Raw genomic sequence first — 17,316 nt, 5'->3', positions numbered from 1 at the left:
ATTCCTTCGTAGACTTGCTCCCTGCTCTTTTGTGGAATATAGGGCATCCATGCAGTTTCAGTTTCAAGGGACTGTCATTCCATTTCGTTACTATTAAACTTATAATGTTATAGATATGTTATAATCTGTCTACAGCAGTTGGAGGGCACAGAAGGAAACAAAACTATCTATGACTAGCCAAAATTAGAACCCGGGCAAGTAGATCGAGAGGCTGACAGTCATCTCGACTATCATCCAGGTTTGCAATCAGGCTCACACACATCGGTAAGATTTCCTCCCACTTGCTTTTTCTTCTAACTTGAAAATCTTTCTGATTATAATACATTCTCACTGCGCATCTATGACAGTAGGGGGTATTCTGGGTTCCCTGCCACACTTTCACATCTAAGACAATCCGTGAATCATTCAATCATTTATTCAATTATACCTGCTTATAAAGGTATATCCGGTGCAGCTCTAAATGACTTTCTTAGTTTGCAGCCCATGGATATATATGTATATTCGAAAGATGTAATGAGAGCAGCTCTTAGACTAATTCTTTTAGGTTCACGGAGAAATAAGAGACGGTGCACAAAGCATTGGAGGAAATATTGGAAGAACCGAACTCAGTTCTTGTACTGTCAGTGTTGTGGAACAGTTGGCTTCTTTTCGGATAAAAATCCAGGAATGGGATTTTTCCTTGTGATAATATGTAAAGTCTTTCAGGTTGAAGTGAATGCGATCCTAAGGGCAGCAAGCTGAGTTATTGACGATCAATTGAAGGATAGGTGCATTGCAATTTTACGCAATAGTCAAGCTTCACTGTGGGCGTCGATCAGTCCTTTAATCCCCTCAAAAATGAATGTAGAAATCAATTGAAGTCCATTTGTTGAAAAGCAGAAAGACTTGTACCAGGTGGGTTGAAAAGGTTGTAGGCTATCGCACACATATGATTTTTAGTTAACCCTAACCTCCTGTGTGAAGTTGCCAAATCTCCCATGAGGCGTGTCCCTTCGTGCGGATAAGGGAACACTTGGCGCATCAGGAGATATGCGTGCATGGGCATACGTATACACAGGCCGGGTAGGTGGGAACTAAACGCCCACCTGTGGATAAAAACTGGTTATGGGAAGGACACCTAGAAATCAAACCAAATATGGAAGATAAGAATGGTTGTTTTTTTACGAAGGAACTTGGAGAGTCTCCAGACTGACTTAACTATCGATGCTGTAAAAGGCGATCGTGGAAGGGGGTACACATATATGAACTCTGTTCATTAAAAAAATATCCACCAAAATATCAGGGCTCTGATACAAGGTATCAAGTTATCCTATATTAGGCCGGTGGAGGAGAAAACCGCCCAAGCGTCATGTGACAAAGTCACCCGGGAAACGTAGGTGATGCCTCTTTAACATAAGGTAGGTAAGAACTCGGGTGAACGGAGTAGGGATGGAATAAGTGAATTTGTGCTGAGCTAAGGGAACAATTCAACCTTAGCGAAATAGAGGAAAGTGCGATCAAAAAGATGAAGAAGGCATATGGAGGTACACAGGCCGTTGTTATTAGCTTGCCGATGGAATCAGAGATTAAATTGATTGCCGCGTAAGCATAAGTTGGGTCGAGTGCCGACTTAAGGAACAAGTACCTCTCAACAGATGCTTCCATTCTCCAGATGTGGAGAAGAGGAACCGTTCCGAAATTACGTTACAGATACGTGGGTGAAAGACTCATGGGGAAACGCGGCGGTATGGGCAAGCTATTCAAGAAACAATGGTATTCCAGGGAGCTGGTTTTGTACGCGCTAAATTTAACGGCGTCCATATCAACAGCTGCTATGTTCCTCCTAGTGCAACACTACCGAAATATGAGGAGATGCTAGACAGCTTGGTGTTGACCGCTAGAAACCACAGCCCCAAAATCATTGCCGGCGGTTTTCAACGCGTGGGCTTTAGACTGGAGAAGTCGAGTGGCAAATGCCAGGGTCCAACTCTAGCTTGAAACCTTGGCGGAACTGGACATCGTATTAGCCAATGTTGGATGTGTGCCTAACTTCCGAGGCAGAGGGCTAGGTTGGATGGTCGATCTGACTTACCTCAGTACCTCGTTGGCGAGAGGGATGGCCTGGCGGTTGAGTGAACACTACATCCATAGTGAATATCAGGCCACCCTTCTCGACATTAGGAACGGGGGAGGACACAATCGAGTGAGCAACAAAAGCAGAAAGCTAGGAGAGCTGGGTGGTCCACTGGAGCTTTCGAGGAAGAGATATTCCTGGCAGATTTAGAAGGAGGTTACGACCCGACCGGCACAACCCTTAAAAAAGTGAGCCAGTTATAATAATAATAATAATCGTTGGCGCAACAATCCATATTGGATCTGGGCCTTGAAGTGTGTTAGAGCACTTCATTCAAGACTGTAACAGTACACTACAGTACACTGTAGGAGGCAATGTGGTGAGCATTGCGCTCGCCCGAAATGATTACCCTGATTTGGCTCAGGTACTCATTCACAGCTGAGTCAACTGGTATCCGACGTCAAATCACGATGCAAATTCCACTGTCACCAATGGGACTTGAACCGCGACCTTCCGTATGACAGCCTAGTGCTCTAACCACTGAGCTATCCGGAGCCAGTTATGCCAACGGATAAGTGAGCCATGCGACTCTACAATGCCGCGATGCAAATTCCAACACAGTAGGAAACCAAATTACTGGTGGAACCAAGAAACCGCGCTCTTGAGAATCGTGTCTGCGAGCGACTAGGACGAGAGGGAAGCCAGAACATCGGCAATCGGAGAAGGAATACCGCGATCTTTATATTTTCTTCAACGCCAGAATGAGGGGGAGGAGGTAGGCACTTTTTAATGCTTTCAGGGCAACTTGGCTTTCGGGGCACGTTGTACTGCGCCTATCTTTCAACCACTCTTCATCATCCCCGGTTTAAAATATTTCATACTGCTATATTTTGTCTCGAGAAAAACATTTCCCATTTTTATTTGAAAGGTAGACGTCTTGACCCCTTGGTTTTGAGCCATCGGTGTGGAAAGCCTCTATATAACTCGCCACACATTCGTCTGGTTCCTACCAGCTTTCTCTACGTTTAATGATAAATTTATATCTTTCACCAAATAAATGCAGATAGATCCGAGAATTTGAACGCATTACAAGAGAGCTGGATTTCTTCCAATATCTCTTACAATTCTTCCTGCGTCCCACATCTCCTATTTCCTGTAGACATAAATGAATTTTTTGTAACAAAATATTTTGTTGCATTTCAATTAAATTTAATTTTGAATTTTAAAAACATAAACAACGACAATCGTCCTAATTCCGTAATAGCCAGCAACTGAATTAACTTGTTATGGATCGTGCCCATCTACGTCCTTGGGGAGCGTTCAAGGAAACGGGTGCGCTCGTTTTGCAAATTGGTCGGTCTGCCCCAAATTAGCCTAGAAGTGCTAACAGATTTTGCAATCACATAAAAGTTAAGTTAGCATTATATTCACCAGAAGCAAAGTTAGCATCCCTTCTTGGGGCATACAATACGACTGAATTTATTACATGGAATTCATGGCTGTTGTACCAGAAAAATATTAGATTAATGCAGCGGAGCCTTACCTTGCTGTCGGTAGAAACGAGGAGGTTTTGGCATGCTTTCGGTTGATTTAACCAACTTTTATGTTTCTTAAATAAGTATAGTTTTATATGTGATAGCCAATAGTTAGAAGTGTATAGTGCTTTCAGTGCGGACCATCAGAAACCCGTCTCCTTATGAACGATTTCCAGGTTCCATGTCCTCATTCACACAGGGGTTCGGCTTGTACACAAAGCATTCTTCTGTTTTCAGCTAAGTGCCTTCTCCTCTTCGCGGTACATAGATCTGATTTCACAAACTGAGATCGAGCCATTACCGTTCATACCTCTAGCTCCTTTTTCGCCCGTTGGAGACGCGGTTAAACGTACTCAAGATTTTATAATTTGCTTTAATTCGTTTATGTCGAAAACTATTGTTTAATAGGGAGTGAACAATAATAATAAATAAAAGAAACAGGTCGAAAACCATAAGTTCGGTGGTTCAGCTATGAAAGGTTTTGTGTAATTCTTATAATTTGAGTGCACAATTGCTCATAATGTTATATACATGCATTCAGTATTTGAGGCAATTCACTTCAGTGTGATGTTATTATTCAATGCTTTAGGTCGCAGTAAATACCTGTAAGAGTAGAGATATGGCGTAGATTACTGCACCAATTGTATGATTCTGGGATGAACTTAAGGTGGTCTAACACCGGAAAGTACAAAGTGAGACCTTTCATTTGATACTTCACGTGTCTCCTTTAGTGAAAATTTTACACTTCCTCTTAACGTAAAAAAAACACTGCACCACCGCCGCCGTGTCTCAGGCGTGTGTCAGGCAGACAGAGAGACCGACGGAGAGAACTGTGAGGAATTTGTCAAGTCTCTCTCCAGGCGCGATATTTCGTGCTCAGCGAATGCGTATTAACACGCGCAACTACTCATTTGCAGGTGTGCGAGGGTGGACATGTTTATACACAGGTCGATCAGGTGAGAGGAAAGTGGTCATTTGTGGACGAAACATCCCGAAATGTAGAGAACGGGGACCGGAGGTTACTTTGATACAGAACCGGGCTGCTGAACATAACACTGACCTAGAAGAACCATTCTTCATTTTGTTTGTCGTCAAAATTGTTGAGCTGTGAAAATTTTTTAAAGACAGCACAACATGCACAAGCCATTAGGAATATGATAAGGGACAACATTTAAATCGTGTCAAGATAAACAAGAATCAAAAAAATCCTAAAACTGCTCCTTGTACGGCAACACCGCCGTATAAGCGCAAACGTGTGAAATCACTAGAAGGATCATGAAAGAGGATTACATTCAGAAACCAACAGGATACTCAGCAACCAACAATAGGGCCACAACCTCGGTAAGTGGGAAAATAGTACCCAAAACGGTAGCGTCAGCAAGAGGACGAATGTGCAATCAAAACGAACGCGACGGTTAGACAAAAAAGGCTAAAAGGAAGAAAGAAAAAATGAAGATCCGCCCGAAGCGATTTTCATTCTTGGCACTAGCAGTGTGTATGTCCTATGCAGTCATGCTGAAAAAACTGAAAGCTAATCCCGATCTTACTATACTTGGCGAGAACTATTAGCAGGATTCGGAGAAACCAAAAAAGAAAGCTCATGCTGGAGCTGAAAAGGTATGGCGAGACCAAAGTCGAAGGATTACGTAGCCAAGTCAACAATATACTTAGTGAAAGTGTTCTGCATGCTAAATGTAGACGATACTGGAAGAAATGTTAGATAGCAGCCATACTCATCATCATCATCAACGGCGCAACAACCGGTATCTGGTCTAGGCTTGCCTTAATGAGGAACTCCAGACACTCCGATTTTGCGCCGAGGTCCACCAATTCGATATCCCTAGCTGTCTAGCGTCCTGACCTACGCCATCGCTCCATCTTTGGCAGCGTCTGCCTTGTCGTCTTGTTCTACCATAGATATTGCCCTTATAGACTTTCCGGGCTGGAACATCCTCATCCATACGGATTAAGTGACCCGCCCACCGTAACCTATTGAGCCGGATTTTATCCACAACCGGACGGTCATTGTATCGCTCATAGATTTCGTCGTTATGCAGGCTACGGAATCGTCCATCGTCATGTAGGGGGCCAAAAATTCTTCGGAGGATTCTTCTCTCGAACGCGGCCAAGAGTTCGCAATTCTTCTTGGTAAGAACCCAAGTCTCCGAGGAATACATGAGGACTGGTAAGATCATTGTCTTGTACTGCCGAAGTGAAAAGAATCCTGAGACGCTGATTGCAGTCGAAAAGGAGGCTAATTCAAATTAATCCCAATCACTGCTAACACTATGAACCGGGGGTACAAGTGTAATAAGCGGACCTTATTGAAACCCTAGCCATAGTTTATGAGCTGATGATCTTAGAGGTGGGGTGGCCTTGTGCGCATGTAATGAACGAGCTATACAGGAATATGAGAGGCAGCCAGGAACTGGGTTCGTTTGTGCAAAAATAGAAGTAATATACGTCTATAGTTGCTATGTGTCTCCAAGGTTGACGTTGGCTGAATTCGAGGACATGGTGGATAGAGTGGTCTTGAACGCGAAAGGAAGGAAACCAAAAGTCATTAATGATGACTTTAATGCAATGAACAAAGAATAGGGAAGTTTGCAGCAGTTCAACACTGCCTAAATGTACCACTCCTTGATGAGGTTAAGATACAAACGAAGAAACGTCACTTCAAAACCCTGTATATTACAGACTTACCATATATGTATCTTTGGTTAATAACCCAGGAGATTTGAAGGCAACTTGGTGGCCTAAAAATAAAAATAACAAGTTTTGACTGACCAATGGTTATTCAAGAAAACTTTAAGCTAGTTATATAGCGAAGTAAGAGAGACTACTTCAAAAACTCTGGACAGAAGCGAATATAAACTCATGATGAAGGGCCTACAGCGTTGAAATGTGGAGATTAATAGGTCAGGCAGATCCGGAAATTACATGTCCCAATCTCTTTTTGAAAATTGTTCAGGCATCATGGGCTATAATAATCGAGAAGCGCCTTCTCCTCTCGACAGAGGGGGACTGTCGATTCCTCGGTAGTCCTTCACTTTTCATGATTTGCCGCATATTTAGTGTTGTATACGTTCCAGATATACTTGGGTGGACAACGCTACAGATTCCTATGATGTTGCTTGCTGCAACAGAAAAGGCAAATTTCAAGCGTGGAACACATAATTGTACATTATCCTATATGTGGTACAACGTCTATGCTCATAGAATATTTTTTAAACCGTATTTGTGTGGTCATCGTAATAACTCACTTCTTCCAAACAACTGATTTTAATGTGAACATTTGCACAGTTCAGACCTAAAATGCACAATAAATCTTTCCCTTACTCATATGTTTTAATGGCATGACTCAAAGCTCGTTGTTATTTACTTTAACTGCAAACTTTTTCTACAATGGGTCAGCATTTTATGTCTCGCCCTCCATATTAGACTACTGACCTAAATTCATGTCTGCCAGTTATAAACATTAATCGAGTTCGAGAGGGGGAGAGTTCCCGTCATGAAAACATGTTCACGGAGACTGCAGAGAATCCATAGATTTACTGAAGGAATTCTGGCGACATAGAATCATAAAACATTTCGTGTTTCCACATTTCATCCCTTCTTGCATGACGCTTTCATTCATCCATCACACACTCACGCATTGTTAAGGAGAGTGCATATACAGAAGGACAGCAACTTCCTCATTCAAAATTCCTTTACTTATCAAAGCAGGCGTCGGATTGGTGTGAGTGCCGACGGATTTAGGGTGGCTTATGGGGGAGAGGAAATAGAAAATAAATCGATACGCAGCAGACTATAAGCCTCGAACTTTAATGTGCAAAGAAAGGGATTTTCCCGCATGTTAAGATCCTTCAAAGTTTATTATTGAACTTAATGAGGAGTGAATCCTTCCTACTTGTATACATACACCAAATTCATTATCATTGAAGTGATATGACTTAAAATAACGAGGGGTGGATCCAGAAAGGCTCTGTTTACATCTAATGAACGAAATATACCATCCAAGCGTAGCTATTTTGTAGGATGACACGTGCGCGGTTTTCGGCGGGAAATGAAGTCATGACTTTTCTTTTAAGCTTTGCAAACCCCTTGCAAGGATCTTATAGATACTGATGCCGTTGTCCTGTACCCGCTTTCATTTTGAGTGACAATCCTCCTTCCTACACAAGGAGTTATTTCAAATCGTTGCATATATTTTATATATACTGTTATGTTTGCTTTTCTGAGTATTATAAATAATGAAAATATCCTTTTTGCGCGAGTCTTACAGAGGATTTCTGAAAGTTCATGTTATGATGCACATAGAGAGAAGGTGATAAAATGCGTTCCTCTTAGTGAAAGTGGAACTAGATGCAAAAGAGAAAGATACTAAATGAATATCGCTTACAAGGATATAATTTTGCCTTGGCGGTAGCAGCTGCGGCGAATAGAAATAATGGGATTCCTTTATTTCTGTTGAAAAATCAATAATTGGTGATAGGTCTACATCAGTCCACAAATTGTGTTACCTAACCTAATGATGAAATATGTTTGAAGGAAATAAAATTGGCAGTTTGCTTAGGTTAGTCCCCCAACTATATCGTATTCAATAAAGGAATTAGGCGATGATTTGATTAAAGTTTAGATGTATAAAGTCTACTTTTCTCAATCACTATAGGTGATCCCTTGACCATATGAAATAAAAAATGGTCTCTGGTTGTATGACCTTTCAACCAAAGCAAAGTGGAAGACCGGCGGCGTGTTGCAAGACTATGATACAGTATTCTTTACGGACGGATCAAAGCTGGCCTATGGAGTCGGCGCGGGGGTTTTCTCGAATACACACGGTGTATCCAAGTCGGATGGTCTCCCAGGTTTCGCCAGTGCATACCAGGCGGAAGTACTGGCGATATTGGAAGTCTGTCGATGGCTGGAGCGTGATTCGAACCCCAAGCGGAACATAACCATTCTGACCGACAGCCAAGCGGCCATCAAGGTCTTGTACTCAACGACTACATCGTCCCGGCTGGTGGGACAGTGCAGATACGCGCTTAACCGTCTGCGCGGCACGCTCAGGGTCACTCTCCTCTGGGTTCCCGGGCATAGGAACATAGAGAGGAATGAGCGGGCTGGCGGATTGGCCAAGCAAGGCACTTCTCCCTGCTCTCTGTTCGGCGAATACAGTCGGTGTTCCGCTGGCAGCTGTCGGGGGCCGAGTCTACTCGCTCTACCTAGCAGCCACGGGCCTGAGATGGCGAAGGCTTACAAGCTGTGCCAAGTCAAGGCCCGCTTATAACATAGCTCCTGCGCCAGACGCGTGCATATGCATTCAAGATTACGGCAGTCTGCACGGGGTATACCCTACAACTTACATTGCCGAAGCTGCGGAGAAGGAAGGGAAACCTTCATGCACTTTCTCTGCGATTGCCCAGCTCTGGCTAGAGTCAGGCTGCGGACACTGGGTAAACCATTCTTTGGGGACTTCAGAGAGATTTCTAGCTGCAAGGTGGGAGAGCTGCTTTCCTTCCTGAATGCTATGGGCTGGCACTGAAGATCCGAGCCGGCTGGACTTTGCCTCCCTGCTTCCATAACAACCTCGGAGCGGCCACTGATACCTTCCTACCTACCCCTGGTTACATAAAAAACGATCTTTTTACCCACAAATATGCATATTAAGGATAAAATCTGGACCATTTAAACATTTTTTCTTTAAAGACTTTAATTTTATCCGTGTAAATATTTCTGAGAGATTAGATTATTGTCTGTATACTTGTAGTCCAGCCTAAAATTGATGAACTACTGATGAAGGGTAAGTCGCCCCCGAAAACTAAAAATTGTAATTTGGAGGAAGCTACCCCTATTAAATATTTCTGATTTGGGTTCGCATTAAATGTGTTAATCATCATCATCAACGGCGGTATCCGGTCTAGGCCTGCCTTAATAAGGAACTCCAGACACTCCGATTTTGCACCGAGGTCCACCAATTCGATATCCCCAAAAGCTGTCTGGCGTCCTGACTTACGCCATAGTCTTATTTTTCTACCATAGATATTGCCCTTACAGACTTTCTGGACTGGATCATCCTCATACGGATTAAGTGACCCGCCCACCGTAACCTATTGAGCCGGATTTTATTCACAACCGGACGGTCATGGTATTGCTCATAGATTTCGTCGTTATGTAGGCTACGGAATCGTCCATCCTCATGTAGGGGGCGAGACATTTTTCGAAGGATTCTTTTCTCGAACGCGGCCAAGAGTTCGCAACTTTTTTGCTAGCAACCCAAGTCTCCGACGAAAACATAAGGACTGGCAAGATCATTGTCTTGTACAGTAAGAGCTTTGACTCTATGGAGAGAGGATTCGAGCAAAACAGTTATTGTAAGCTGAAACTTAATAGCAAGCTCCACTCACTTCCCCTGTAATCTCCTGTAAGAACATACAAAAAATACACGAACATCATCAGACGGGTAGAAATTCAATCAAATCGACCACGTTCTCGTCAAAAAAAGAACTGCCTCAAACATATTGGATGTGAGGACGATGCTTGGTGCTAACTATGATTCGAACCATTTTCTGGCTAGAAGCCAGTACCGTTATCGGATATCCAAAAACAGCCAAAGTAGTGACAAAATGTGGGGAAAAAATAGGGATGGTATCCAGATTTCAACTAAAGAGCCCGAAGCGTAGCCACCATATAGTCACAGCCTCTTGATTTTTTCAGATTTTTCGGCTTGGTATTTTCTGAGAATGGCCCCGTTAAATAAATGGTCACTTTCGACCCCCCCAACTCCCCTCCTTTCCAACAAATGTCAAAACTAAGACCAACTTCGGAAATCACTAACCGAGACCATTCATTTGGCACCCCACATGGCTATATTTGGCGAAAAAAATGTACACTCCCCTTTTGCATGTATGGGGACCTCCCCTTAAATCGGTCGTAACAGGATGTAACTCACTGCATGCGTGAGCGTTCACGGTTCCCACCTTTCTACCAAATTTGGTGTCAATCGCTACAGCCATCTCCGAGAAAAATGCGTCTGACGGACAGACAGACAGTAAACCGATTTTAATAAGGGTTTGTTTTAAACAAAACCTTACAAATGATTAGAAGCTAAAAAATAACATTTTTTGTTAATACTGGCACGACTAATATAACGAGGCAAAAGGAACTGCAAACAAGCAATTCTAGAAGTGAACCCATGGAAGGGCTACATACCTTTCCACTACTTCTAAGTGAGGTAAACTTACAATAGGTACCCGGTCTAGGCCTGCCTTAATAAGGAACTCCAGACATCCCGCGCCGAGGTCCACCAATTCGATATCCCTAAAACCTGTCTGGCGTCCTGACCTACACCATCGCTCTATCTCAGGCAGGGTCTGCCTCATCTTCTTTTTCTACCGTAGATATTGCCCTTATAGACTTTCCGGGCTGGATCATCCTCATCCATACGGATTAAGTGACCCGCCCAAGGTAACCTATTGAACTGGATTTTATCCACAACCTGACGGTCATGGTATCGCTCATAGATTTTGTCGTTATGTAGATTATGGAATCGTCCATCCTCATGTAGGGTACCAAAAATTCTTCGAAGAATTCTTCTCTCGAACGCGGCAAAGAGTTCGCAACCATTCTTGCTAAGAACCCAAGTCTCCGAGGAATATATAAGGACTGGCAAGATCATTGTCTTGTACAGTAAGAGCTTTGCCCAATGGTGAGACCTTTCGAGTGGATCAGCTTTTGTAAGCTGAAATAGGCTTCGTTGGCTGCCATCAACCGTGCGCGAATTTCGTCGTCGGCAGGCATTGATTCGCTCTCCCACACTTTGAGCACAAACTGATGAACCACTTGCTATAATTGGTTGCCTCTTTTAAGATCGCTAAATAGATGCCATCTATGATATACCAGGTGCTTTGAAGTGTTCAAATGATAGTATGGCAGCGCTCGCCTTTTCATTGGTAACAACTCTTTTCGCAGTGTCCAAATTCCCTTTGCGACACCATGTTCATAGGTTTGCAGAAACCGCCAATTTTCTTCCTCCCACTTCTGAGACTTGCTCTCCCGGGTGAGGTACTTGGAAGAGAGTCTGTATAGGCTCAACTCTGGAGTTCGTAAAAATTCTATCCGGTGTTCTAAGAGAGTCCAACCTGGTAGACGCATCGTTATTAAGGACTCTGCACAGCCCGAAAGTCCCCCTTTCACTTTCCAGCTCCTCACAATCTGCCCTAAGGGAATCTCGATTCGAACGTTTTACGGGTCTCTTATATTCACGCTGTGAGTTCCGGAAGTTCAACCAGTCTTCATCCTTATTGATTTTGCAAGTATGATTTAGACGTCATCGGGTTGATTTCCTGAGCCCTTGCAATTCTCGGTTCCACCATAGAACCGTTTTTCACATTGGCCTCGGGAAATAGGATTTCAAAGGACTCTAAAACTGAGCGATTCAAAGTTTCCAATTGATATTCTATCGCCAAAGGGGTCGTTAGTCTACTAGTGAGCTTCGATATGTCGCCAATAAGTTCATTGAACTTTGTCCAATCCGTTTTCCTAGGATTCCGTCTTTGTTTTACAGATTGTTCGCCTGCAATGGTTAGACTAAATTCTAAGTAACGGTGATGTAAAACTTTCTGTAGCACTCGTCAGTCGCTAATCTAATCTAACAACTTTGAAGTGCAGATTGTTAGGTCAATTACTTCACTTCTTCTTGGCTCCACGAACGTAGGGGCACACCCTGGTCATCAGACCAGCTGAAGTGATAAAATCAAACAGCTTCTCTTCTCCAGGATTGCTTTTGCTACTGCCCCGAAAAATATACTGAGCGTTCGCATCACAACCTATGAAATGTTCAAGGTCACTTGATTCTGCATGCACTACCGGATCCCTTAGTCCCTGCGTCGGCAGAGGATACAAAGCATCATTAGGCAAGTAAACAGAGACAACTATGACGTTTCTCCTCTTACCATTAACCTGGTATTGTAAGTTGACCGCAGCTAGGTTCTGGGAACAGAATTGTCTCAGCATGGTTGCCTCTAACAATTTTGACATTAGAACGCAGGCCCTCGGTTTCGAGGATCTTTTGTCGAAGAAGATGCTAGTCTCCTTCACTGATCCAATGCCACCGATTTTGTTAAAACGAACCAATGGCTCTTGAACCAAAAATATATGAGGACAGACCTGCAACTGTGTCAGCCTTGTCGCCAGTAGATAGGAAGAAGCTTTGACATGCTGCAGGTTAATGTGACTAACTCTTATGTTTATGGACATAAGTGCAGTCTAATATGAGGACCGCTAACTACTGCGTTTAGTGTCGATCTCACCGGGGTTACCAGTTATCAGGGAGAATACTTGATACCAGATGCAAAGTTCGATTTCCGAATATACTGAAATTCCTAATGGTTATAGGCTTGCTTCACATAGTGTAGTTAATAGGTAAACTACAACCAGTAAAAGGGACACAATAGTTCTTTAAGAGCGCAATGCAACTTCCCTTGACAGTATAATAATAATAGCTTCAGAGAGCGGTAGAAAAATTTCATGAAGGTGATCGACAATGTTTTGAGGAAGGACGAGTTTCGAAGAACAATTATAAACAATAATATGAGACTCCGCCAGAAACTGATCGTATATTCCGACGTAATACCCTAATGACAGTCACGCAAAACAAGTGAAGGAGAAGGCGATGGTTAGTGTGACAGTTAGTAAGAGGCTCAAGACCCTTTACCTTGAGCTTCTAAATCAACAATAATAATCGTTGGACCAAATAGTCAAAAGTAGCTATATTCTTCGCCCGTATCCACTGGTTAATCTAACAGAAAATGTTTATTTATCTTTATCAACCATCATGGAACGACATTCAGAAAATTTCTTCTTCATTCTTATTTTCTCCTACTTAATTTTCAATGAGATTGTGCCTCAGTGAAAGACTTACAGCATCGGGAAAAGCACGAAAATCAGTACAAGCATTCATGGCACAAAAGGGATTTATCTGTAGAAGATTACAGAATTTTAGCTTTATCGAAGCCGACAACCACTACAGTTCCTGAGCAACACCTGCTGGCATCGGCTCACGTAGTCGCAAACTGGTACAATGATTTAGGATAGACCCATCCAAGAGATTTAATTAGATCCTTCAATTTTGAAGTGACTACAAAGGATGTCAGCTTTTAATATCTTGAACCAATTTATTTTATAATATTTGTCACCCTACGGCTATCATATCTTCTTGGGATAAGTCACGTTTTTATTTTGTAAATCTAGTGTGGATTTAAGATATTAGAATATATTAAGAGTAACAAAGCAGTTCAAGTGAGTTCAGCACTTTGTAATAACTTAGAAACGCCGCGGAAATATTATATCATTCCACTTTAGTATGTTTTCCAGATACCGTGGGGTATGGTAGAGATATCCAAACTTTTTTGTAGAGCTTGGTAAACATCCCCCATATTTCTAATTTAGAATATGGACACTGAATATTTAACTGAGATACAAAAATCTTATCTTTCACTGTTTTCCATAAAATAAAATCAACTTATTACGAAAAGTGCACCTCATATAAAAAGTATAATTTGCACAACCCAACATATCCCAAAAAGCTCGCAGCACTTCTGTAAACAGCCAACTGTTGCGGTTGTGATAATTAAAATAAACGCCACTTTACCTGGTGCCCACTCGGATGCTGGATACAGATACAGATGCCGCGATTGCTACAGGTGAGATGTGAATGCGAAGTTGGGTAAACACTCGACTACGCTCTTATCGCGTTTCGACACCGCACTCGTGCTAAATTAGCAACTCTAATACACTTTTTCAAACAAGCTAAAGCGTTGGCCCCGCACCAGATCAACCGGCTCGCAGTTGATACCCTTTAGATACTTCTGTTTACTGCAACTTGTCCTCACATCCAAAACCGAGCAGCTCAAGCTTGTAACTGCGGTGGTTGATTCAAAGTGAATGACTGGATTACAAAAGTGCAATGTAACGTAATGCTAGAGGAGGTGTACGCTCAGTCGTCCTTGGCAAACCAACCCCCAAGTCTCATTCGCACGCAGACACCCCCTACATGCTTGAAAGAAAGTCCGCACGTTTGGTTTGTCGACAGACATCGTGGCGAACATGTGAGGCGCGCTATAATCCGTCTCGACAGCGGACGAACAAACTACAAATTTCTACACTTACCCGCAAGAAGTGATTTACAGCTGCATGCAAGGGCTTCCGATGAACAACCCTAACTGAGGGGAGAAATGCAATCAGCACGTCGCCGTTGTTGCAGGGTCAACAACCCGTTCCGGTGAGCTTTCGTCACGAAAGTTCTCACCACTCAGCACCACCCACCGCCACACTACTACTAGAACTTTTCAGCCCTTACGCCCCCGCACTTCACAACCCTCTAACTTTGCGACGAAAACATACGCTTCATCTTTCCTTTCGGCACACACACTTCGTCCTTGCTAAGGGTTTAGAGCTCTTTCACAATTCTTTCACAAGCCAAAAGCAATTTCGTGTGTTGGTTTCCACTTTAATTTTTCACACCTTTTTTTGAGAAAACTTTTCAATGATTTCCCGGAATTCGGAAAACGCCAGATTTTCCTCAATCAAAGCGAGCAAATCTCACTGGAAACAAGTCGGAAATAGCTGCCCGAACCGGATAATTACAGACAAATCCTCACAACTTCCCTTCCAACCCACGTTCGATCTAACGGAATCATGAGCCCGCGCCGTGTCGTTCCTTCCTGAAAGCTCGTCACTGACTGAATTTTTCCCGAGTTGGGCTGGAAATTGATAAAAGGCGCGGAATGAAAAACATGTGAAACTTGTGAAAAAGCTGAATAAAACCTGACTCGGAAATGTTGGTAGAATTGGCCCCCCAGCCACCCACCCGGCATCAAACCAGCTCTTGGCTGTTATCGTTCCGCCGGCGCCCGCATTAGTCGTTAAGGTAATAAACGTAAAGCTTTTCGCTTAGCTTCGATGGAGCACGTGTAGTTTAGCGGCGAATTTGCGTGGGTGGCTGGCGCTAACAAGGTCGTTGAGATAATGCAGTCACTTGGGTTTTGCGATTTGATGAAAATCGGTTGATTTCTGTACTATTAAGAAGCTTCAGGGAATGCTTTAATAAGGTAAAGGTGGTCCAATTTAGGCAAAATATTGCTTTTTTAAGTTTTTTTCAGATTTTTTCCGTGGTTTTTAATAAGAGATTAATTTGTGAAGGTTTCAGCAATAGATTCTTGTATTGCAATAGAATCGTGAAAATAGTTGGGGGTGAAAGGTCACAAGTTTCAAAGCTTGCCGGCCGTTTCTGCCATGCGGATATGTGAGACTCGTAGTCGCTAAGAGTAGAAGTTCGTAACCTTCCTTTACTGATTAAATACCACAGATTCTGTTAATTCGAAACCACGGCTCTTGTACCAAAAAATGTAGGGACAGTCCTGCTGCTTTGTCAGTCTCGTTGCCAAGAGATAGCTGGAGCCATTTTAAGACAGCATCGTCAGTGCACCCCAAATGGAGAACCCCATCGCGAAAACCTTGATTGTTAAATCTTGGCTTCGTTCTAGGCTCCAGCATTTTGTCTACAGGCATTCCCAGATAATGGCCGATTGTCCATCTGACATTTTACCTTCCTTGGAGGAAACTCCCACGACAGCGGTCAGAACTGAGTCTTGCAGCAGCATAGAAGGTAGCATCGTGCATGATACTGCAAAGTTTCGTGGAAATCCGGCTGTCATTATCAAAGTTATAGAAATTCAGACTTATGAGTTTCACGTGGATTTACTGCATCTTCAGCCATGCAAATAAGATTCTGACGTCACAATTATCATGGTTTTCAATAAACACTTATATCAAATCTAGGCCTTAAAGTTTGTACTAATAATATATTGCCAACTTATAGAAATTGACTGGAAAATTTCATGGAAATCCGGCAAAGTTATAGCAGTTCAAACTTATCAATTTAGTGCGAATTCACGAACCATACAAATAAGATGCCGACGTCATAATTAACGAAAATAATTGACACAAGTGAAATATTAAAATTCCATTCATGAAGAATTCACTTCTCCGCAGCCCTTTTTAAGGTTTTGTGTGAAATAAAACCTTATTAAAATCGATTCAATGTCTGGCTGTCTGTCTGTCTATTTGTCTATGTGTCACACCCGATTTACTCCGAAACGGCTAAGTCGATTGTCACGAAATTTGGTGAGAACATGTGGTCTGTGTGCGAGAAGCGCCATTTTATACTAAGTTTGAAGGGAGGGGTGCAAAGGAGGGATGTACATTTTTTTTTAGCAGAATATGGTTATGTGAGATATCAAATGAAAGGGCTCGAATTGTACTTTCTGAAACTTTTTTCTGATATTCGCTGAAAAATTTTGGAGTGAAGACTCAAAATGTGTGCCTCAAAAAGTGCAACAGGTCTCAGAACCTATTCAGCCGAAAAATTTGAAAAAAGCACACATCCCGTTCCGTTATCTACACAAATAAAGTTAGTAATAGTATTTTACCATGTTTCAAAAATTAACCCCCTCATCCCAGAAGTACAAAATTTGGTATCAGCATAGGCGATAATATAGGAGATAATTCTGAAAAGTTTGAAGGAAATCAAGCTATTATTAACAAAGTTATAGAAGGTGAAATTTTCGCAATTCAGGTAAATTTATTGCACACTAAGACGTGTATAACGTCATCATCATATAAAGTGAACCTTTATGAACATATCAGTGTCAATTACTCGAGATAGAC

At 42.5% G+C, this 17,316-nt stretch overlaps 1 protein-coding gene across 1 annotated transcript in view; it reads right to left on the bottom strand.

Annotated features, from left to right (window-relative positions):
• Window positions 1-15,341, bottom strand: part of LOC119661542 (kelch-like protein 17) — a 125,659-nt gene extending 110,318 nt beyond the window's left edge. The window contains exon 1 of the mRNA XM_038070928.1: window positions 14,758-15,341. The gene's annotated coding sequence lies outside the window, so the exon portion shown is untranslated. The remainder of the gene's footprint in view (window positions 1-14,757) is intronic.
• Window positions 15,342-17,316: the final 1,975 nt, after the last annotated feature.

Source organism: Hermetia illucens, chromosome 1 (genome assembly GCF_905115235.1).
Source record: "Hermetia illucens chromosome 1, iHerIll2.2.curated.20191125, whole genome shotgun sequence".
In the NCBI taxonomy this organism is placed as follows: domain Eukaryota; kingdom Metazoa; phylum Arthropoda; class Insecta; order Diptera; family Stratiomyidae; genus Hermetia; species Hermetia illucens.
This window is presented reverse-complemented; position numbering and strand designations above follow the sequence as displayed.